Raw genomic sequence first — 25204 nt, forward strand, 5'->3', positions numbered from 1 at the left:
GTCCAGTTCTCACAGCCATACATTACTACTGGGAAAACCATAGCTTTGATTAGACGGACCTTTGTCAGCAAGGTGATGTCTCTGCTTTTTACTATGCTGTCTAGGTCTGCCATAGCTTTCCTCCCAAGGAGCAAGCGTCTTTTAATTTCATGGCTACAGTCACCGTCTGCGGTGATCTTGGAGCCCAAGAAAGTAAAATCTGTCACTGCTTCCATTTCTTCCCCTTCTATATCCCAGGAAGTGATGGGGACAGATGCCATGATCTTCATTTTTTTAATGTTGAGTTTCGAACCAGCTTTTGCACTCTCCTCTTTCACCCTCAACAAGAGGCTCTTTAGATCCTCTTTGCTTTCTCCGATTAAGGTGGTATCGTCAGCGTATCTGAGGTTGTTGATAATTCTCCCAGCAATCTTAATTCCGACCTGTGATTCATCCAACCCGGAATTTCTCATTATGTACTCTGCATATAAGTTAAATAAGCACGATGATAATATGCAGCCTTGTCATACTCCTTTCCCAATTTTGAACCAATCGGTTGTTCCATGTCTGGTTCTTACTGTTGCTTCTTGACCCTCGTACAGGTTTCTCAGGAGACAGGTAAGGTGTCTGGTACTCCCATCTCTTTCAGAATTTGCCACAGTTTGTTGTGATCCACACAATCAAAGGCTTTAGCGTAGTCAATGAAGCAGAAATAGACGTTTTTCTGGAATTCTCTTGCTTTCTCCATGATGCAGCGAATGTTGGTGATTTCATCTCTAGTTCCTCTGCCTCTTTGAAACCCAGCTTGTACTTCCGGTAGTTCTCGGTTCACATACTGCTGAAGCCTAGCTTGTAGGATTTTGAGCATAACCTTACTGGCATGTGAAATGAGCGCAATTGTACGGTAGTTTGAACACTCTTTGGCGTTGCCCTTTTTTGGAATTGGAATGTAAACTGACCTTTTCCAGTCTTGTGGCCACTGTTGAGTGTTCCAGATTTGTTGGCATATTGAGTGCAGCACTTCAACAGCATCATCTTTTAGGATTTTAAATAGCTCAGCTGGAATACTGTCATCTCCGCTAGCTTTGTTGTTAGTAATACTTCCTAAGGCCCACTTGACTTCACTCTCTAGGATGTCCGGCTCAAGTTCAGTGACTGCACTATCATGGCTATCAGGGACATTAAGATCTTTCCTGTATAGTTCTTCTGTGTATTCTTTCCACCTCTTCTGAATCTCATCTGCTTCTGTTAGATCCCTGCCTTCTTTGTCCTTTATCATGCCCATCTTTGTACAAAACGTTCCCTTGATATCTCCGATTTTCTTGAAAAGATCTCTACTCTTTCCCATTCTCTTGTTTTCCTCGATTTCTTTGCATTGTTCATTTAAGAAGGCCTTCTTGTCTCTCCTTGCTATTCTCTGGAAATCTGCATTCAGTTGGATATATCTTCCCCTTTCTCCCTTTCTTTTTGCTTCCCTTCTTTCCTCAGCTACTTGTAAAGCCTCATCAGACAGCCACTTGGCTTTCTTGCATTTCATTTTCTTTGGGATGGATTGAATTGCTGCCTCCTGAACAATGTTACAGACCTCCGTCCATAGTTCCTCAGGCACTCTGTCTATCAGGTCTAATCCCTGAAATCTATTCTTCACCTCCACTGTATATTCATAAGGGATATGATTTAGGTCATACCGGAATGGTTTAGTGGTTTTCCCTATGTTCTTCAATTTAAGCCGAAATTTTGCAATAAGAAGCTCATGATCTGAGCCACAGTCAGCTCCAGGTCTTGTTTTTACTGACTAGTATAGAGCTTCTCCATCTTTGGCTGCAAAGTACACAATCAATCTGATTTCGATATTGACCATTTGGTGATGTCGATGTGTAGAGTCGCCTCTTGTGCTGTTGGAAAAGAGTGTTTGCTATGATCAGCGTGTTCTCTTGGCAAAACTCTATTAGACTTTGTCCTGCTTCATTTTGTACACCAAGGCTATGCTTGCCCGTTATCCCGGTGATTTCTTGACTTCCTCCTTTAGCATTCCAATCCCCTATGATGAAGAGGACATCTTTTTTTGGTGTTAGTTCTAGAAGGTGTTGTAGGTCTTCATAGAACCGATCAACCTCAGCTTCTTCGGCCTCAGTGGTTGGGGCATAGACTTGAATTACTGTGATGTTGAATGGTTTGCCTTGGATTCGTACTGAGATCATTCTATCATTTTTGAGATTGTACCCCAGTACTGCTTTTCCCACCCTTTTGTTGACTATGAGTGCTACTCCATTTCTTCTAAGGGATTCTTGCCCACAGTAGTAGATATGATGGTCACCTGAATTAAATTCGCCCATGCTTGTCCATTTTAGTTCACTGATTCCCAAGATGTTGATGTTCAATCTTGCCATCTCATGTTTGACCACCTCCAGCTTACCTTGATTCATTGATCTGACATTCCAGGTTCCTAAACAATATTGTTCTTTACAGCATTGGATGTTCTTTTCACCACCAGACACATCCACAGCTGAGTGTCCTTTTGGCTTTGGCCCAGCCGCTTCACTCTTTCTGGCGCTACTTGGAAATACCCTCTGCTCTTCCCCAGTAGTATATTGGACACCTTCTGACCTGAGGGGCTCATCTTCCGGCGTCATATCTTTTAGCCTTGTGATACGTTCCATGGGGTTTTCTTGGCAAGAATATTGGAGTGGGTTGCCATTTCCTTCTCCAGTGGACCACATTTTGTCAGAACTCTCTGCCATGACCTGTCCATCTTGGGTGGCCTTGCACGGCATAGCTTATGGCTTCAGTGAGTTATGCAAGCCCCTTTGCCACAACAAGGCAGTGATCCTTGAAGGGGAGGTTACAATTTAGAAAGATAAAAATATAAATAAATCCAAAGCAACACGGCAGATGCGCCATGCTTTGAAATGGGGTTCTTCCAGATGAAGGACTCCTATGGCTACTCCAAAGGCACTGGTGATTCCAGAGAGTGGTTTCCTAGCGTTACCACTCAGAAGGCATCGCAAAGCTGTTCTGCCGTCTTCTCACTGGGTTTTCTGTGGTAAGAAAAAAGACAGACACATGAAGCAGTGGGAAAACACAGGGTACCAATGGAAAGGGACATTGTCTAACCCCCCATAAATTCCGTGAATGAGGCACAGTGATGGCATGATAAATTCAAGTACCCATTGTGCAACTTCCTCTGCTGAGGATGAATTTTTCTTCCTTAACAGAGCTTCCTGGTTAAAAAAAGGGAAGCAGCAGCAGTGGGAAAACACAGGCGGATTACAAACTGATGGTGTCATCTGGATCCACTGTAAGGGCTCCTTCACACCAGGCTTTTATCCTGTGATTGAGTTTGCTCCTTCACGGAAGTTTGCGGGCTCTTTACATGATGTAGTGACCCTGCCGTGACCCTCCTGCATTAAATGCCCTTTGTTCCATTTTTAAATAGATCGCAGATAATGAGCTATCAAATTACCCCCCCCCCTTGTGTTCTGCTCGAATTTCCTTTGTCAAAAGAGTTAAAGCAGGAAGAAGAGAAGTGAGATCATTGAAAGATAATGGAAGATTCAGATACAGGGAAAAGGAGCGGGGAAGGGGAGTGCATGTAAAGGCAGTCAGTTGTGATCCTGCTTTTAAAATGGAAGCAGAAAGCCCCGTTTTAAATGCAGGATTTTAGGATGGTGTAGAAATGCCCTAAAATTCTGGGTGCTTCCAGATGGAGGAGTCTTAGGGCTTCTTCACACTGAGCTTTTATCCTGCTATTGAGATTGGTTACTCACGGACGTTTGCGGGTCCCTTAGATGACTTAGTCAACCTCCAGGGCATCTCCAGCACTAAATGAACTTTATTCCATTTAAGAGATCAGAGATAATGAGCTATCAAATTACAACGCTTGAGTTCCCTCCGTGAAAAGAGGAAAACTCGCCTTAAGAGGAGCTAGAGCACAGTGCCATCTAGCAGCTGTATAATGAAACAGATGGAAGACTCAGATGAGGGTGGAAAGGAAGGCGGAAGGGGAGGGTGGGAAGGAAGTGTGAGTACAGGGAGTCTGTAGTGATCCTGCATTTAAAAGGGAAGCAGAAAGCCACGTTTTGAATGTGGGATTTTAGCCTGGTGTCGATATTCTCTTAGCATTAACTGTCAACAGACATTGCACATCTATTCTGTTGTTTCTTCCTAACAGAGTTTCCACAGTAAGAAAAATGACAGGAGAAGTGGTGGGAAAACAAGGGAGGGTTATGAGTGGAAGGCTATGTTGTCTGGACCCTCCATAAAATTGCTTGAGTGAGGCAGTGCGATTGCACAGTAAAACTTCTGTTTGGAAGTTCACAGGTTCACTTTTGTACATAAAAGAAAGAAAAAAGGATGAGCTGAAATTGTGGGCTTCAATCTTTCTCACAGTAACTGTGTCACAAACAGATCTGGATTTGATTAACAGGGAAAGGTCATCCAATCTCAGTCTATAATTTAATATGACAAGTGAGGAGTGAGTAAGAGCTGCTTCACACTTTGGTAGGAATCATGTTTGCCAGAGCTATACAGATGGTTCCCATATTGAATACAAAAAGTGTGAAGGACAAATGTTCCTAAACACTTCATAGCAATACCCAAAACCCAGGGCCCTTAGCACATATTTAATATGTGTGTTTTTTTAAGTGCACCTACTTTTCACACTTACTACAGAAAATACTGGCCAATTTATATAGACATGGCAGGAAACTTAGTCCTATCCTGAAGCATCCTCATCTCAAGATAGATTAGCGGGTTAAACACCACCTGGGCACCTCTGTGGTTCTCTTTCATTCTGTTTAACTCTACCTGCCTCTCAGAAGCATGGCCTTTGTAATGCTTAGTCAGCTCTCTGTAACTTAATCAAGTAGCCAGGCACCTCCTTTGAGGTTCCCTTTCACTCCCCAGGGACAGAATCAAATGTTTGCTGCCTTTGTTTTACCTCATTCTGTGCCCACCCAAAGCCATTGTCACTTTGTTTTAAATTAATAACTGCCCTTCAGCTATTGGGCACCTCTTTCAGTTGTGTGGGACCCAGCCTAGACAGACTGTCCCTGAGTTCCAAAATCAGCCTGAGGTTCACTTGGCTCCCAGCCCCTTCCTCACAATTCCTCCTAGCCTTCTTCCTATCCTACTCTGGTGCCTAAGCCACATTTCTAGAGTTCCTTTCTCCTTCACTTGAACACTTTGCTGCCTTGCATGCCTAGAGAGAGATTTGCACCCTGCAAAGCACTCGTTGTTGTTGTTTTGCCCACCGTCAATTCAGTATGGATCCCCCCTCCCCTCCCAAAAAACCCTGTGGGCCACTTGCTTGTCACAAGGAGTGCACAAAGGAACCAACACTCGATCCACTTCCATGGGACCGTGGACCTGAGTCACCAACTCTCCCAGACCTATGGCATTGAGGTGACACTGTTGGGGTTGGGACCTTCAGCTCAAAGGGTTTTTCAGTAGAGAAGCTGGGTGCGTAAGGCATTGAGCAGAGGTCTTTCAGGGTCTTGAGCCAAGCACAGCCACACTCTCCCACTCACACGCTCTTAATCAGTTCCTCCTTCCCCCAACTTCCCTTGCCTCTCTCCATGTTTGTTATTTTTCTCAGAGTAGTCAGGATCCACGGAAAAACCTTGCTTCAGGGTGCTCCATTCCAAATTCTAATTTTACAGCCAGATTAGGTTTGGCTCTGGAAGTCCTAATAATGGCTTAGACAGCTGTTTAGTCTCCACATCACCAGGTCTCAAGACGTTAATGATCCTTGGATAGATCAGCACTTTGGGACTGAAACAGCCTTGGTTGCCCTGGTGGATGACCAGGGAATGGAGAGGGGGAGCACAACCCTGTTAGTTCTCCTAGACCTCTCAGCAGCTTTCAGTACCATGACCATGGTATCCAAGATAGCCTGGCTGGATCAGAGTTGGTGGGCATAGTATTACAGTATGTCAGATCCTACGTGGGAGGTTGGCTTCACAAGGTGGTGCTGGGGGACTTCTTTCCCATGGCCTTTGGCCTGTGGAGTACCACAAGGTTCCATTTCATCCCCCATGCTGTTTAACATCTACATGCAACCGCTGCAGGGAAGTAATTCAGAGGTTTGGGCTGCAATGTCATCAATATGCAGATAACACACAACTCTATCTCTGTTTTCCACTTGCTAATCCCAGGGAGGCTGCAGAACTCCTGAACAGGTGCTTGGAAGCAGTTTGCGGATGGATGAGGGTGAATAAGATGAAGCTTAATCCAGACAAGGTGGAACTACTCTGGGTGGAGAAATCTGATATGGATGGATGGATTAACTGGTGTTGGGCAGGGCTGCGCTCCCCCTGAAGGACCACGTTCATAGCTCGGGGGTGTTTCTGGACCCAAAGCTGTCTGTGGAAACACAGGTGGTAGCCAGGAGTGCCATTAACCAACTTCAGTTGGTACATCAACTCTGACTATACCTAGGGAAAGCAGACCTAGCCTCAATTATGCATGAACTAGTTACATCCAGACTGGAGTACTGCAACGTGCTCTATATGGGGCTGCCTTTGAGGACAACTTGGAAACATGAGCTGGTGCAGAATGCAGCCGCTCAAGTCCTTGGTGGGGCTAGACTGATGGATCATATTACACTAATTCTTTATCAGCTGCACTGGTTGCTGGTATGTTTCTCAGCCCAATTCAACCTTTAAATCCTGTTTGGGTCCAGGTTATTTGCAAGACTGAGTACATCAGTATGATTCTGCTCATGTGTTGAAATTGGTGATCCTATTTGCTGGCCTGCCATTAAGAACCGTCAGGTTGGTGGGCTGTGGAGATAGGGGCTTCTCAGTGGTGGTTCTGTCCTATGGAATCCTTTTCCAAGGTATGTACACCTGGCTCCCTCTGTTATTTTTAAGAGGGTTTTAAAAACTCTTCTTTGGCTTTTAACTGAAAAGATTTTATTATATATGCTGGTTCTGTGGTTTAAGTTTTGGATTTGGCTTGTCTTAACTGGTTTACTCTTAAATTTGTTTAAAACTGATTTATGATTCTATGAACTCGTTATATTGGTATTAAATTGTATGTTGTATTGTAAGCCGTGTTGGGAAGACTGCAGTCCTGAAATGCCTTAAATAATTAGTGTAGTGTAATAGTAATAGTGTGTAAAACATATATCAAACGGAGCAGTCTTCCAGGGATTTTCTGTTGAGGTGTTTTCTTTCACTAACATTTTTTTACAGATGGAGTGGTTAGAATGCCGGAATGCGACTGAGGAGATTCAGGTTCAAGTCCCCTCCTGGCCATGAAGCTCACTGGGTGACTTTGGGCCAGTCACTGATTCCCAGACTAGCCTAACTCACAGGGTTGTTGTGAGGAGAAAATGGAAATGAGGAGGACCGTGTAAGCTGCCTTGGGTTCCTTGCAAGAAGAAAAAAGGCAGAATATAAATGTAATAACAAACAAACAAATAAATATTCAACACTGATCTGGTTCTCACAATTGCCCCTTCCTCCAAACGTCAGGCTGTCTATAGCCATTTTTTTAAAGTGTCAAAATGTTTATACAATAAAAAAGTAGGGCCATCTAATTTAAAAAGTTTTAGTTGATTAAATGTGTACATATTTCCATATGAGTAAAAACAGTTCTGAAAGAGAAAGCATTATTGGTTTTCAGATTATGCATATGTGTATCATACCAGACATCTTCGAAGCATTCCATCATTTCAGAGTGAAAATGGGGAATGCCTCTCAGATGGTATTTGCCATCTGCAATTTTTCATAAGTATGTTTTCAAGATACATTTTTTTAAAATTGTGGCCCATCAAAATTTTTAGTCTATTGAAAGTTTTTAAAATAGATTGATCTAACTGATAGACTAAATATTGCAGTCCTAATTAAAAGTTAATTTGGGATCCTTATTTTTAAAAAAGCAGAATCATTAAAATTGTCATCCCCAGAGCAGTTTTACAGTCAGCTAGGCACAGCTGGCTTCTGCTGCCAACCTACAGAAATAGTTTCCCTAAGCGCCATCCTGGAGAGGAATAGGTACACACAGCCAGGTGGTGAGAGTGCACTTCCAGAGCACAGCGACCACATCTGCTTTTATGTACATCTGTATTCGCCTTTAGAACTTTGTATTCTTAAAACAGATGTTAATCTGCAACAAAATATACCTGACCCATTTTTTATTTGCATTTCTTTCACGCACTAACTATGCTAAAAGGCAGTTGCTTCTAAGCATAACATATGAACAGTGACGTATTTCTAATGAGTAATATAATGCTGAGAAAACGTGATAATCTTTGTGTTTTATATTGCATCTTTGCAAGTGCAAATCATTTTTAAACGTGCCAGCATCTTCACATTTTTTAAAAACGGACTCATTATTGGTTACCTGCAAACCTTTTTACTTGACGTTGCTCATGCTATAAAAGGCAAAACATTTTTTTAAAGTGTCAGTCTGAAAGTATTTCTATTTTTAATTGGTGTTATTCAAAACCTTACAAGCAACTTGAGTTTTAGCCCAGGGACTTACCATTTCCATTTCTTAAAGCCAACTACTGGCCCAATTCTGTGAGATTCTGTGGACTGGGAATAGAGTAATGGACTTTAGACAAGGGCACAACTCGTGGACCATATCCAAGAAAAGGGCTTTTTCCAGAACTGCTGTATTGTAGGAATTTGGCCCAGCATCTCTGCAGATGTGCCCCAAGAAGATATGGGAGCCGATTCTGAGTCAGCTGGGGAAGGGGAGATGGAAGCACCAAGGTTTAGGCACCAAGGTTGTGGGAGCAGGAGGCCAGTGAGAATAACAGTGGCCAAGAGGAGGAAGCCCAGCTGTCAGCTCATAATTTGGAGGACAGCCAGGCTGGGCCTTCTGAACCCATGGGAATGTAGGCTCCTCATGAAGAGGAGGAGGGGGTAGGAATGAGAGACCCAGGAGTCAGGTGTCAGATACAGAGGAAGGAGCAACACAAGGCATTCTAAGAGGCTTCCAGCCAGGAGGCGACCGCATGGAAAGACCCACCCTTGATGGCAGAATTTGGTAGGCCCTCCAGGTTCAGAAGGGTAGCCTAAAGTAGCCAGAGGCAGTTCCTTAGCAACTCTCTTTCATAATGCCTTAACCCAGGTGACTACCTGAAGTCTACGGGATCCTGTATTAAGCAAAGTCTCTTAGAAAAGCCTGTTCCTAATGGATGTATGAGAATATTGCCTGTAGCCTGAGGCAATGCATGTTGGCTTGTAGTTTGCATAATAAAAGCAATTGGCTGGAAATAGGACTCCACAACTTGACTGCAAAGGAAGCCAGGGGCCAGGTGTGGTGTCTGAAGTGTATTAGCTGTCATTCCCCAGTCCATGCAGGGCAAACATCTTAGAAAGGTGAGCTGTGTGGAGAGAACCATAAGGGGCTAGCTACTCATTAAGATCTCATTTCCCATAAAACATGTGCTTGTTATTTTTTTTTTTGCCATGGAATGGTACATATTCTACTTACAACAGTAATTAAGGGCTCATTTTGAAGTTCAAAATCTCTTTTAAAATGTAGAGAGCTGTGTGCCAAAAATTAGCAGAAATATGTCCATTAAATTGACAGCCCAACATTTAGGAAAACTCTGAGGGTTTCTGGAATTTCCACAACCCACTTGTGTGCATGTAGACCCAGTAATGGCTTTATGTTAATTCCCCTACTAGTGGAATAGTTCACTCAGCACACTTCAGTATCATATTGTAGTGGCTAGATTGCTGGACTGGGACTCGGGAGATCTGGGTTCTAGTCCTCACTCAGGCATGAAGCTCACTGCGTGACTTTGGGCCAGTCATTGACTCTTAGGCTAATCTACCTCATAGGGTTGTTGTGAGGATGAAATGGAGAGGAGGAGGACCACATAAACCACCCTGGGCTCCTTACAAGAGGAAAAAAGGCAGAATATAAATGTAATTAAAAAATAATTAATCATGTGCACACATGTTTGGAGCTGCTGAATTTCTGAAATATGCAAAATCCCCCCACTTTTGTGCCCACCAATCAACACATCTGCAACATGCTATAATATACAAAATGCACTTGTTTGGTAATTCAGGATATGTTTAGCAACTCCCAAGAAATTTTTTCTTGATAATCTGATCCATTCTAAACTATTATTAATACATGCTGACATATATTAAAAATCACATTTTCAAAGGCATATTACTGAACTAAAGCATTCTAGCACTCAAGAAACAAGAGTACCTGAAACCTATTATATATTAACTTGAATGGAAGGTAGTGTGAGGAGCTCCAGCAACAAAGTGTCTCAGCCCCAGTGACAAAGCATCAGCAGTGCACACAAACAAGGTAAGCACACATGTGAGGAGAAGGAGTGCTATTTACTTATTTATCGATTAAATTACCTCAGAGAATCATTTAAAACGCATTTAAACTTGTATATCAGCTGAAGCCAAAACAAGAACATAGCAGAGGGAGCTAAATCTCAGAAGGGTAATCCTTTCCAAACTTCTAGCTGGGAGCTAAATCCAGCAAGGAAATCCAGCAGGAACTTAAAGAGTTCTTGCTGCCCTCTCTAACAGAGATTACTGAGTGGTTGAAGACAACCTCAACCACATACTTAAACTAAACCCAAGTTTAGAAAGGGGCGATAAAAGCAATACATAGCTCTAAATTGACAAGGGCCACTGTGCAGGCCTAGCTAGTGGAAGAGTCTACCTTTAAACGAACAAAAGAGTAGGCTAGTTTCAGTTGGGCTCAGTGTAAGCTCAGGCTTTAAGTCTTATACAGTAGCTCAAAAGCTAAAGTTCAGAAATAGACTCATCCCAAGTTCGACAGTTCAGCTTGTTATTTAGTTTTTTTAAACGTACAAAAGGGGACTCAGCCCTTGCAAACCATTGTTGTTGTTCAGTCGTTAAGTCATGTCCGACTCATCGTGACCCCATGGACCATAGCACGCCAGGCCTTCCTGTCCTCCGCTCTCTCACGGAGTGTGCTCAAGTTCATATTCATTGCATCGGTGATGCTATCTAGCCATCTCATCCTCTGCCATCCCCTTCTCCTTTTGCCTTCAATCTTTCCCAGCATTAGGGTCTTTTCCAGTGACTTTTCGCATTAGGTGGCCAAAATATTTGAGCTTCAGCTTCAGTATCTGTCCTTCCAATGAGCAGTCAGGGTTGATTTCCTTTAGGACTGACTGACTGGACCTCCTTGCAGTCCAGGGGACTCATAAGAGTTTTCTCCAGCACCACAGTTTGAAAGCATCAATTCTTCAGCGCTCAGCCTTCCTTATAGTCCAGCTCTCACAGCCATATATTACTACTGGGAAAACCATAGCTTTGATTATGTGGACCTTTGTCGGCAAGGTGATGTCTCTGCTTCTTACTATGCTGTCTAAGTTTGCCATAGCTTTCCTCCCAAGGAGCAAGCGTCTTTTAATTTCAGGGCTACAGTCACAGTCTGCGGTGATCTTGGAGCCCAAGAAAATAAAATCTGTCACTGCTGCCATTTCTTCCCCTTCTATATGCCAGGAAGTGATGGGGCCAGATGCCATGATCTTAGTTTTTTTAACGTTGACTTTCAAACCAGCTTTTGCACTCTCCACTTTCACTCTCAGCAAGAGGCTCTTTAGATCCTCTTCGCTTTCTGCCATTAGGGTGGTATCGTCTGCGTATCTTGATAATTGTTGATAATTCTCCCAGCAATCTTAATTCCAACCTGTGACTCATCCAACCCGGCGTTTCTCATGATGTATTCTGCATATACATTAAATAAGCAAGGCGACAATATGCAGCCTTGTCATACTCCTTTCCCAATTTTGAACCAATCGGTTGTTCCATGTCTGGCTTGCAAACCATATCCCTTTCTAAATCTAGATACCCAGTTTCAGCCCCTTACATTTAGAGGGGAGACGGAACCACATCACTTTCCTAATCACCTACCCACTATCTGTTGTCCCCTCCAATAACCCATTGACTATTGTTCTCTCCCCTAAATAGAACATCTCCACCCCTAGCGGGCTCAGCTGATCTACGTTTCCACTCACTGGAACCGCCTGCAGGACAGCAGCTGAGCCACAGCCTCCCTTGGTTTTTAAACAAAGCCTTCTAATAAGATTGGCTACAGCAGAAGTTGGGGCAAACTAGCTAGAGCTATATAAAGGGACAGGCTTGTAAGGGCACCAGCTTTCCAAATATGAGGAGTCCTAGTGAAGTGTCTTGGCCCCAGTGACAAAGTGTCATTGCACAAGTGAGTTAAGCACCCATGTGAGTTCAACAACAGGGTGAGGAGGCCAGAACAGTCAGCTTTTCCTTGCCTTCTCATAGTAAGTAACTTTAAATAAATATACATAAATAACTATAAATAAATTTTCCAACTTCTCCTAGTACGTTTTCCAGGTAAACAAATCCAATAATAGTAATAAAAAGACGAGTTATGAAGGTAGAAAGCCAGCAGGGGTGTGGGGGCTATCCAGTGTATTGCACTGAGTGGCACATGTATGACTCTCTGCCAGCTGGACAAAAGTCATGGGTGTGCTCGGTGTAACGAGCTCCTGGCCCTCAGGGAACACATTCTCTTGAAGCCAAGGTTATTGACCTGGAGAAGCTAAAACCTTCATGGACTTAATAACGGAGCTCCAATCCCTGACAGCTCCTCTGCTGTCACAGATAATGGAGTCTTAGGGAAAGAGGGTGTTATTCCAAGGAAGAGGGAAATGATCCCTTAGAAGGGACCCATTCCTTGGATGATGAACAAATATCCTATTGCACAGAGGCTGTGCCTTCAGGGTGGGTGAGTGGGGATTTGTGCTAGTGGGAGATTTGACACAGACAGCTAGGTTTGTGATGGGCGTGTAGACCACATGGTAAATTGCTTGCCTGGTGTGAAGGTTGTGGATATCACACACCATCTAGATAGCTTTGTAGATAGTGCTGGGCTGGAGTCAGTGGTCATGTTTCATATTGGTACCAATGACGTGGGGAAATGCAGTCGTGAGGTCCTGGAAGCCAAATTTAGGTTGCTAGGTAGGAAGTTGGAGCTTGAAATACAGGACTGGGTGGCTTTCTCTGAAATGCTACCTGTACCACATGCAGAGCCAGGTAGACTGGCGAAGCTAAGGAGTCTCAATATGTGGATGAGATTGTTGCATAGGGAGGAGGGGTTCAGATTTGTTATGTACTGAGAAACATTTTGGGACAAGCCAGGCCTGTACAAGAGGGATGGGCTCCACTTGAACCAAAATGGAACCAGACTGCTGGCACTAAACATAAAAAAGGTGGAAAGGCAGTTTTTAAACTGAATCCTGGAGGAAAGCTGACAGGAACTGGGAAGCATATGGTTCGGGTTCAATCATTCCTAGGGGATGAAGATTAAAATGTTTCCAAATGCCTATATGGAGATGGGGAGGAAAAAGGCCATGAGCATACAGTGAAACATGATAGCCAGTCAAAGAGGCCTAAGTGCCATAACAGAAGATGTACATGCCAGAGACATCTGGGGAAGGACATCATGTATAGCTGTTTCTATGTTAATATTAGAATCCTCCAAGCCAAAATGAGAGAGTTCAAGTACCTGGTTTTAAAGGAAAACCTAGATATACTGGGCATTATAGAAACCTGATGGAATGCAGAGAATCAATGGGATATGGTCATCTCTGGATATAATCTCTATGGGATATGGTAATCTCTGGATATAAACTTCTCTAACAGGGAAGGGTCTACTGGAGGAGGTGTTTCTTTGTACATCAAAGAGGGAATAGTATCCAGCAGACAAGAAAATCTATAGGGGCAGAATCCACTACAGAAGCATTGTGGGTGACAATTGTTGTTGTTGTTCAGTCGTTCAGTCGTGTCCGACTCTTCGTGACCCCATGGACCATAGCACGCCAGGCCTTCCTGTCCTGCGCTCTCTCCCGGAGCGTGCTCAAGTTCATATTCATTGCATCAGTGATGCTATCTAGCCATCTCATCCTCTGCCGTCCCCTTCTCCTTTTGCCTTCAGTCTTTCCCAGCATCAGGGTCTTTTCCGGGGAGTTTTCTCTTCGCATTAGGTGGCCAAAATATTGGAGCTTCAGCTTCATTATCTGTCCTTCCAATGAGCACTCAGGGTTGATTTCCTTTAGGAAGGACTGATTTGACCTCCTTGCAGTCCAGGGGACTCGTAAGAGTCTTCTCCAGCACCACAGTTCGAAAGCATCAATTCTTCGGCGCTCAGCCTTCCTTATAGTCCAGCTCTCACAGCCATACATTACTACTGGAAAAACCATAGCTTTGATTAGACGGACCTTTGTCGGCAAGGTGATGTCTCTGCTTCTTACTATGCTGTCTAAGTTTGCCATAGCTTTCCTCCCAAGGAGCAAGCGTCTTTTAATTTCATGGCTACAGTCACCGTCTGCGGTGATCTTCGAGCCCAAGAAAGTAAAATCTGTCACTGCTTCCATTTCTTCCCCTTCTATATGCCAGGAAGTGATAGGGCCAGATGACATGATCTTAGTTTTTTTAATGTTGAGTTTCAAACCAGCTTTTTCACTCTCCTCTTTCACCCTCAAAAAGAGGCTCTTGAGATCCTCTTCGCTTTCTGCCATTAGGGTGGTATCGTCTGCATATCGGAGGTTGTTGATAATTCTCCCGGCAATCTTAATTCCGACCTCTGATTCATCCAACCCGGCATTTCTCATGATGTACTCTGCATATAAGTTAAATAAGCAGGGTGACAATATGCAGCCTTGTCGTACTCCTTTCCCAATTTTGAACCAATCGGTTGTTCCATGTCTGGTTCTTACTGTTGCTTCTTGACCCTCGTACAGGTTTCTCAGGAGACAGGTAAGGTGGTCTGGTACTCCCATCACTTTAAGAATTTGCCACAGTTTGTTGTGATCCACACAATCAAAGGCTTTAGCGTAGTCAATGAAGCAGAAATAGACGTTTTTCTGGAATTCTCTTGCTTTCTCCATGATGCAGCGAATGTTGGCGATTTGATCTCTAGTTCCTCTGCCTCTTTGAAACCCAGCTTCTACTTCCGGTAGTTCTCGGTTCGCATACTGCTGAAGCCTAGCTTGTAGGATTTTGAGCATCACCTTGCTGGCATGTGAAATGAGCGCAATTGTGCGGTAGTTTGAACACTCTTTGGCGTTGCCCTTCTTTGGAATTGGAATGTAAACTGACCTTTTCCAGTCTTGTGGCCACTGTTGAGTGTTCCAGATTTGTTGGCATATTGAATGCAGCACTTTAACAGCATCATCTTTTAGGATTTTAAATACCTCAGCTGGAAGACTGTCATCTCCGCTAGCTTTGTTGTTACTAATGCTTCCTAAGGCCCACTTGACTTCACTCTCGAGGATGTCCGGCTCAAGTTCAGTGACCGCACTATCATGGCTATCAGGGACATTCAGATCTTTCCTGTAGAGTTCTTCTGTGTATTCTTGCCACCTCTTCTTAATCTCATCTGCTTCTGTTAGGTCCCTGCCTTCTTTGTCCTTGATCATGCCCGTCTTTGCACAAAACGTTCCCTTGAGATCTCCAATTTTCTTGAAGAGATCTCTAGTCTTTCCCATTCTGTTGTTTTCCTCGATTTCTTTGCATTGTTCATTTAAGAAGGCCTTCTTTTCTCTCCTTGCTATTCTCTGGAACTCTGCATTCAGTTGGGTATATCTTCCCCTTTCTCCTTTGCTTTTCGCTTCCCTTCTTTCGTGAGCTACTTGTAAAGCCTCATCAGACAGCCACTTGGCTTTCTTGCATTTCTTTTTCTTTGGGACGGATTTCGTTGCTGCCTCCTGAACAATGTTACGGACCTCCGTCCATAGTTCCTCAGGCACTCTGTCTATCAGGTCTAATCCCTGAAATCTATTCCTCACCTCCACTGTGTATTCATCAGGGATATGATTTAGGTCATACCGGAATGGTTTAGTGGTTTTCCCTACGTTCTTCAATTTAAGCCGAAATTTTGCAAGAAGCAGCTCATGATCTGAGCCACAGTCAGCTCCAGGTCTTGTTTTGACTGACTGTATGGAGCTTCTCCATCTTTGGCTGCAAAGGACATAATCAATCTGATTTCGATATTGACCATCTGGTGACGTCCATGTGTAGAGTCGCCTCTTGTGCTGTTGGAAAAGAGTGTTTGCTATGATCATCATGTTCTCTTGGCAAAACTCTATTAGCTTTTGTCCTGCTTCATTTTGTACACCAAGGCCATGCCTGCCTGTTATCCCGGTGATTTCTTGACTTCCTCCTTTAGCATTCCAATCCCCTATGATGAAGAGGACATCTTTTTTTGGTGTTAGTTCTAGAAGGTGTTGTAGGTCTTCATAGAACCGATCAACCTCAGCTTCTTCGGCCGCAGTGGTTGGGGCATAGACTTGAATTACTGTGATGTTGAATGGTTTGCCTTGGATTCGTACTGAGATCATTCTATCATTTTTAAGATTGTACCCCAGTACTGCTTTTCCCACCCTTTTGTTGACTATGAGTGCTACTCCATTTCTTCTAAGGGATTCTTGCCGACAATAGTAGATATGATGGTCACCTGAATTAAATTCGCCCATGCCTGTCCATTTTAGTTCGCTGATTCCCAAGATGTCGATGTTCAATCTTGCCATCTCATGTTTGACCACCTCCAGCTTACCTTGATTCATTGATCTGACATTCCAGGTTCCTAAACAATATTGTTCTTTACAGCATTGGATTTTCTTTTCACCGCCAGACACATCCACAGCTGAGTGTCCTTTCGGGTTTGGCCCAGCCGCTTCACTCTTTCTGGCGCGACTTGGAAATACCCTCTGCTCTTCCCCAGTAGCATATTGGACACCTTCCGACCTGAGGGGCTCATCTTCCGGCGTCATCTCTTTTAGCCTTGTGATACGTTCCATGGGGTTTTCTTGGCAAGAATACTGGAGTGGGTTGCCATTTCCTTCTCCAGTGGACCACATTTTGTCAGAACTCTCTGCCATGACCTGTCCGTCTTGGGTGGCCCTGCACGGCATAGCTTATGGCTTCACTGAGTTACGCAAGCCCCTTCACCACAACAAGGCAGTGATCCATGAAGGGGTGGGTGACAATACCAGGCTCCAAAACTAATTTAACACTAGGATCATGCTATCATCCCCCAGACCAGAACATTCAGAGTGATCTTGAGATGGAAAACAAAATCAGAGAGGCCTTCAAATGAGGAAGTGTTATCATAATGGATTATTTCAGTTTCTTCCACACTGACTGGATAAACACACGTCCCAGTCATGACAACGCGGTTAAATTTCTCAGTGCCTTAAACAACTGTGTCCTAGAACAGTTGTTTATGGAACCCACCACAGGGGAGGCAGCCCTGGATTTAATCCTAAGTGGTACCACCCAGGACCTAGTATGAGACATGAGTGTTGTTGAACCAACTGCAAACAGTGACCACTGTGCTATCAGATTTAATATATATTTAAGTGGAAAAATGTCCCAAGGAAGTCCAACACAGTCACATTTTACTTCAAAAGAGGAAACTTCTCTAAAATGAGGGAACTGGTAAAAAGGAAGTTGAAAAGGAGAGTCAAGAGGCTTAAATCACTTCTAAATGTTTGGAGGTTACTCAACACCGCAATAATAAAAGCTCAGCTAGAATGTATATCACAGGTTAGGATAGGTAGCACCAAGTCCAAGAGGTCACCAGCATGGTTAACGAGCAGGGTCAGGGAAGCTATTAGAGCAAAGAGGGCTTCCTTCAGAAATTAGAAGTCTTGCCTAAATGAGGAAACTCAAGGGAGCACAAACTTTCACAAAGAATGAGAGATGCAAAAAAGCATTTTGAGGAGGATATCGCTAACAACATCAAGACCAACAATAAAGAATTCTTTAAATTGATCAGAAGTGGGAAACCATCTAAGGAGGCAGTTGAACCATTTAATGACAATGGAGTTAAAGGAGTACTAAAGGAGGATAAGGAGACTGTGGAAAAGCTGAATGAATTCTTTTCATCTGTCACTGCAGATGATATAGGACAGATACCTATGCCTGAACTGATGTTTTCAGGAAGGAAATCTGAGGAACTCAGACAAATAGTAGTGACAAAAGATGAAGTTCTCAACCTTATTGACAACTGGAAGTTAATAAATCACTGGGCCCAGGTGGTATCCATCCTAGAGTTCTCAAAGAACTCAAATATGAAATTGCTGATCTTCTAACAAAAATATGTAACATCTAAGATGTTAGGGCTTAGCCAGCGGTCCTCGTCACCGCTTGGAATGAGATGACCCGGGCTATTGATATGATCACTCCCAAACATCTTCGACCTAGTTGTAGTGTGAAATATGGATTTCAATTTACCCAGGACCACTCAGTTGATCAGGCTGAGAGGTTTGAGATCTTATGAGTGTATTGGCCCCAGGAGCATAGCCAAGTCATTTGTAGTGTTAGAGAGGCCTAGAGATCTGTAATGCTTGCTTAACTTCATTATTGGTGCAATTCTCATGCTAGTAAGCCTCTGAGCTTGTGCAGATGAGTAAAAAAGCCGATTAACAGCCTTCTCAGAACACACGCCAGAGCATTTAGTACATGTTCCATGGATCGAGGGTACTGTTGGTATGTGCACATACCAACGATCCAGATGCAACGATGCCCCTCCTGAACAATGGAAATCTTGGGGGTTTCATACCCTTTTTCCTCAGTTGGGGCTCATGAGATCAAAGAGGGGTTCAGTATGTTCTTTGTTGATAATCCATCATGTTCCCAATTTCCAGGATTGACATTTGTTGAAGACAGACTAGCTCCTCCTTCCAACTTCCCGACATTTCTGTGGTCATGAAGTGTTAATTTCATGATGTTCTCAATGGACACTTAACCGTTTTGGGTTACAAAATACATTTCAGGAGGTTTACAATTCAGGCTTGTATTCAGGGTCAAACTTTGCATTCTGTTTCTTTTCACACCACATTTGTTACATTGCAAAGAAAACAAGAGTACACTGTGGTGCCTGAAGTCTACAAGGTTATCTACTAGTAGCAGGGACAGAAGTTATAGAGAGAAATAATCTTTATTGACAAAAATCAAGTAAAGGTGGATTTAGGAAATAAGAGAAATTAATAAAAGTGATAATATAAGATATAAAATTAAATATTGAAGGGAAATATAAGTGGATATGAGGAAACATTAGAAAGACAACTTGAAGAAAAATAGGAAAAATAAAAGCACACTGTGTCAGTAGAACCGCATCAGCTCCTTGGTATTCTGAGGGTGATGAAATGACTGCATTGATGATTACAGCACAAATGGAGGAAGACTCAAAATGAATACGATGGAACACAGGTAAGAATCCACTTGCGATCTTAATCTGTGATGGTGATGCCGGTGAAGAAATCCTAATTCACCACCACCATTGCATCTGCTCAGTGTTGTCCAGCAGCGCTCTTTCATGTGGTTAAAGGCCTGTTGGGCGTAGGCCTTAGAACACAAGAATCTGAACCCTCAAAAGCCCACTGTGAACAATTTCCCAGACACTTTGCAGATAAAATCGCTTGTATTCATGCTGAGTTGGATGCCACTGTTTTGTCAGAGTCTGATATGGACAGGGCTGGTGCACCATCTAGTCATGTTATGGATACCTTTCAGCTTGTGCAACCTGAGGGTGTGGACAAACTGCTTGGAGGACTGAGGCCTACTACTTGCCCTTTAGATCCTTCCCCATCCTGGCCTGTGAAATCTACCAGAGCTGGGCTGGATATCTGGACCTCTGAGGTGGTAAATGCCTCCTTGAGGGACAGCGAGGTCCCCACAGCTTTGAAAGCAACTGTGGTGAGGCCCTTGCTGAAGAAACCAAATTCAGATCTGATGGTTCCAGATAATTACTGCCCTGTGTCAAATTTGCCATTCTTGGGGAAGTGCTGGAACATGTGGTGGCCTCACAACTCCAAGACGTTTTGTATGAAACTGATTATTTATATCCATTCCAATCAGGCTTCAGACCTGGTTATGGGACAGAAACAGCCTTGGTCACTTTGGTTGATGACTTACACTGGGGAATGGATGGGGGGAGTGCAACTCTGTTGGTTCTTCTGGACCTCTCAGCAGCTTTCGATACCATTGACCATAGTATCCCTCTGGATCGTTTATCTGGATTGGGCCTGGGAGGCACAATTTTAAAGTGGTTCTGGTCCTTTCTGGAGGAGTGCTCTCAGAAGGTGGTGCTGGGGGACTTCGTTTCCATCCCATGGCCGTTAGCCTGTGGGGTGCCACAAGGTTCTATCTTGTCCCCCATGCTTTTTAACATCTACTTGAAACTGCTGGGGGAAATCATCAGGAGGTCTGGGCTGAAATGTCATCAGTATGCGGATGATACTCAGCTCTACCTCTTGTTTCCATCTGCACATCCCAGGGAGGCTGTGGAACTCTTGAACCAGGGTCTGGAGGCTGTTTTGGGATGGATCAGGGTGAACGAGCTGAAACTTTCTCCAGATAAGACAGAGGCACTGTGGGTTGGGAAACCAACTACTTCGGATGGCAGTTTACAACTGGTCTAAGATGGGGTTGCACTCCCCATGAAAGACCAAGTGTGCAGCCTGGGAGTCCTCCTGGAGTCTGAGCTAACTGGGGAAGCCCAGGTGGCTGTGGTGTCCAGGAGTGCTTTTTACCAGCTGAAGCTGGTACACCAACTGCAGCTGTATCTGGAGAGGACGGACCTTGCCTCAATTATCCACACACTAGTCACGTCCAGGCTGGACTACTGTAATGCACTATACGTGGGGCTGCCTTTGAAGATGGTTCAGAAACTCCAGCTTGTGCAGAATGCAGCCGACCGAGTATTAGTGGGGGCAAGCCAATTTGATCATATAACGCCTATACTGCGCCAGCTGCACTGATTACTGGTGCATTTCTGAGCCCAATTCAAACTGCTGGTTTTGACCTTTAAAGCCTTAAACGGTTTGGGACCAAGTTACTTGAAGGACTGCCTTCACCCACATCAGCCTGCCTGCACTTTAAGATCAGAAAGAGAGGCCCTTCTCATTTGCCCACCTGTGAGAACAGTCAGGTGGGTTTTCACACATGAGAGGGCCTCTTCTGCAGTGGCACCACACCTTTGGAACAAGCTGCCATGGAGGTCTGCCATGCTCCATCATTGCTGAATTTTAAGAAGGCCTTGAAAACATATAATTTTACCTTGGCCTTCTCTTGATATGATTGCTATTTTTGCTGTTACTGCTGTTAACATTGTTGCTGGTTTTATTGTTGGCTTTTATTGTTGTTTTTATTGTTTGTATGTTTTTATCACTTTTAATATTTTAACTGTTTTTATGTGTTTTATTATTGTACGCCACCTTGGGGGGCGTCTGCCCTGAAACGTGGCCCAGAAATATTTTAAATAAATACATAAATAAATAAGATCAGCCTTTGTACCAGAGGACTGGAGAATGGGCAATGTAACAACAATTTTTTAAAAGGGATCTGGGGGGGATCCAGGAAATTACAGACCAGTTAGCTTAACATCTGTTCCGGGTAAATTGGTTGAAAGCATTATTAAAGATAAAATTAGTAAGCATATAGAAGGACAAGCCCTGCTGGAAAAAAAAAAATCAACATGGCTTACACAAAGATAAGTCCTTTCTCGCTTACCATTTAGAGTTCTTTAAGAGTGTCTATACACATGTGGACAGGGGTGATCTAACAGACATTGTTTACCTGGACTTCCAAAAAGCTTTTGACAATATCCCTCACGAAAGATTCCTGAGCAAATGTAGCAGTCATGGAATAAGAGGAGAGGTCTTCTTATGGATGAGTAACTGGCTAAAGAACAGAAAGAGGGTAGGAATAAATGGTAAATTCTCCCAATGGAAGTATGTAAACAGTGGGGTCCCACAGGGATCTGTTTTGGGACCAGTGCTTCTCAACTTATTCAAAAATTATCTGGAATTAGGAGTGAGCAGTGAAGGGCCAAGTTTGTTGATGACGCCAAATTAACTTATATGCAGAGTACATCATAAGAAAACTCCCTGGAAAAGACCCTGATGCTGGGAAAGATTGAAGGCAAAAGGAGAAGGGGACGGCAGAGGATGAGATGGCTAGATAGCATCACCGATGCAATGAATATGAACTTGAGCACACTCCGGGAGAAAGCAGAGGACAGTAAGGCCTGGCGTGCTATGGTCCATGGGGTCATGAGGAGTTGGACACGACTTAATGACTGAACAACAACAAAACAAGAAGTGATTGCAAAGAGCTCCAAAAGGATCTATCCAGACTGGGAGAATGGGCATCAAAATGGCAAATATGGTTCAGTGTACACAAGTGTAAATGATGGATGTTGGGGCAAAAAATCCCAACTTTGCATATAAGCTGATGGGATCTGAGCTAGCAGTGACTGACCAAGAAAAAGGTCTTGGGGTTGTGGTGGACACCTCGATAAAAATGTTGACCCAGTGTGAGGCTGCTGTGAAAAAGGCAAATTCCATGTTAGGCATTATTAGGAAAGGCATCAAAAATAAAACAACCAATATCATATCCCCATATACAAATCTATGATGCGACCACGCTTGGAATACTGTGTCCAGTTCTGGTCACTGGATCTAAAATAGGATAAAGTAGGGTTGGAAAAGTGCAGAAAAGAGCAACTAAAATGATCAAGGGGCTGCAGCAGCTCCCCTATGAGGAAAGGTTATGTCAGGAGCACCCTAGCTGCCTCTTGCAGTCCCTTCCAATAGCCAACTCAGGACACAGACGACGAGGATTCTTTCCGAGGCTTTATTCCTTTATGACTCTTTCAGATACTAATCACTAGCGACTAAGCAAGGAACAGCACTGGGGAAAGATAGCAGAGTAGCCTAAGCTCCAGGTAAGGCAGTTGGTCCCCGTTTGAAGGGGAACCACGGGAAGACTCTGAACTTATGGGCTATGGAGAGATCCTCCCTCTTTCCCTTGGGTCCTGGGGACGTGACCGTTGTTTGAGCGCCAAACGAGCGGTACGCCTCCTTTCGGCGCCCTCCATCTGTCGTCGCTCCCTGCCTCTGTGCTGAGTGTCCAGCAAGCCCCCCTCCAGCACTCTCAGTGCCAGGGTCACTGATTACAGGGTCACAGTAATCCCAGGAATACTGACAGGAGGAATCTCTGCCAGCTGCTGTGCTTGTGAGAGATGAGTGAGCTCCTCTCCCACGAATTGCTGTTCCCCCTCAGAATCAGAACTGCTCTGGGGCTCTATGGGCTCAGTTTCCACCCTGACAGGTTACGACATTTGGGACAGCTTGGCTTAGAGAAAAGATGACTGAGAGGAGACATGATAGAAGTGTACAAAATTATGCATGGTGTAGAGAAAGTAGACAGGGAGACATTTTTCTCCCTCTCTCATAATACTAGAACCCAGGGTCATCCCATGAAGCTTATTGGTGGGCGATTCAGGACAGATAAAAGGAAGTGCTTCTTCACACAGCACATGGTTAAATTATAGAATTAACTTCCACAAGATATAGTGATGGCCACTAATTTGGATGGCTTTAAAGGGGGATTGGACAAATTCATGGAGGATAAGCCTATCAAAGGCTACTAATCCTGATGGCTATATGCTACCTCCAGTTATCAGAGGAATTTTTGCATGGTGCCTGTGGGTGCCCAGCTTGCCGTGGCTTGTCGTGTCATGTGAACCCAGGTGCCAGGGGTTGAGGGTTAGACAACCCTCAAATAACTCATGGCTTGTTTTAAGGTTATTTGAGGGCTACCTAACCTTCAAACAACCCCTGCCACCTAAGTTCACATGACACGATACAGCAAAAATGGCAGGTGCCTGGCATGATGTGACAGACCCCATGGGTAAATTATCCTATGGTGGGCTGTGGTGTCATGTGAACCAGCTCTGCTCAGTATGTGCTATGTCCCAGTGGCACTATTGAGTGAAAGAGATGTCTTTTGCACTCGCACAGTAAAAAGAACTGGCTGGTCTATTCAGTTTATTGGATGAGGAATATAATGAATATCCATATTTTCCACTGGAACATCAGTAACAAAAACTAAACACAATGTGCTGTCATATATGCAAGCAAGATAGGACAGCTTAACTCGATCAAGTGATAGTTTTCTATCACTTCTGAGGAAGAACACATATTTCTTGGTCTGAAGAAGCTGTGGAAACAGGACATCTTCATCTGGCCATCTTCCATAGGAAGAAAGCATTGGAAATTTCATGCTTGGGGAATGCGTTGGCTTGTTCAAACCTCTTTTCTAAGAACCCTTCATAGTCTGCTAATACATATAGTTGCCATAGCGTCAGTATTTGGTTATGTAGCGGTTGCTGTAAGCTAGCCTTAGTAACAAGTATCTGCATTGCCCCACTCACAATATCACAAGAAGTGCCAGTCTTGTAGGTGGCAAAAGAAAAGGCTTTTTGTACTTGCTGTTGGCTCCCACCTGAAAAGTACAATATTTTTCTGGTATGGTTGCCTTCCTCAAGGCATCTTTTGAAAGGAGTACACTGTTGAAGTTGTATGCTCCACCAGGTTGGAAAAAAACACTCATACTAATTACTTGTAGTTCGGTAGATGTCCCAAAAGTAATATAGGCAACAATGTGGCCTGTGTGGGTTTTCCTAGTGAAACCATTGTGAAGCGTTGTGGACAGCAAAACTACAATTTTCTCAGATATCAGCCAGAAGAATGCACATACCTTATTGAATCTAGTGCTTTGAAACCTTTAGATGGTGGGGTTGCTGTTTAACAATATATTGGTGGCCTTTCAGGTAATTCTGTTTCCTACAAATGTAGTCAATTAATTCATTTACAGGTTGACTTAGTCATGAGCACATCTGTCAGTGGTTAGCCATGCTTGTAAGTTATGCCATCAGGTGTTCCAGTTCTACAGATTCTGCTAGTAGCTTGCAGACAGAGACAATTCCAGAACATTCACCAAATATGTATACTCTATTTGTAACTGAACACAGAGTCGTCTCAATTAAGGATGTAGCACTTAACTTGGGATTTGTTTTGTTGATTTGGCAAGGAATGACCCAGCTTGAAAGTGACCACACTGCATCTTGACAAGGTGATCTCTGATGGAGGGATGCATTCAGAGAATGAAGTGTGTGCGTGTGCGCACGCACGTGTCTTGCATGTACTCTTGCTCACACGTGTGTGTGGTTGTGTAAGGTTGATCCTATCTAATAGTGGACCTTAGATGGTTGCTTCTGCTGAGAGCTGGGCTATTTCTCAGAGTTGTCAATAGTTTCAGGACAGAGAAGATTTGTCCGGTAACACTGAAGATCTATGGTATTCCATTTCATCCGTGACAGAATTTATTTTGTGCATCTAACTGATCTTAAAACACAGGTGGCAATAGAG

At 43.7% G+C, this 25204-nt stretch overlaps 1 long non-coding RNA gene across 1 annotated transcript in view; it reads left to right on the forward strand.

Annotated features, from left to right (window-relative positions):
• LOC146359822 (uncharacterized) overlaps positions 1-9296 on the forward strand; it is a 42883-nt gene extending 33587 nt beyond the window's left edge. The window contains exon 4 of the long non-coding RNA XR_014786798.1: positions 6135-9296. This is a non-coding gene — a long non-coding RNA (uncharacterized LOC146359822). The remainder of the gene's footprint in view (positions 1-6134) is intronic.
• The last annotated feature ends 15908 nt before the right edge of the window (positions 9297-25204 follow it).

This window comes from Heloderma suspectum, chromosome 1 (genome assembly GCF_057233095.1).
Source record: "Heloderma suspectum isolate Gila_16-S chromosome 1, 16-S_ref, whole genome shotgun sequence".
Classification (NCBI taxonomy): Eukaryota; Metazoa; Chordata; class Lepidosauria; order Squamata; family Helodermatidae; genus Heloderma; species Heloderma suspectum.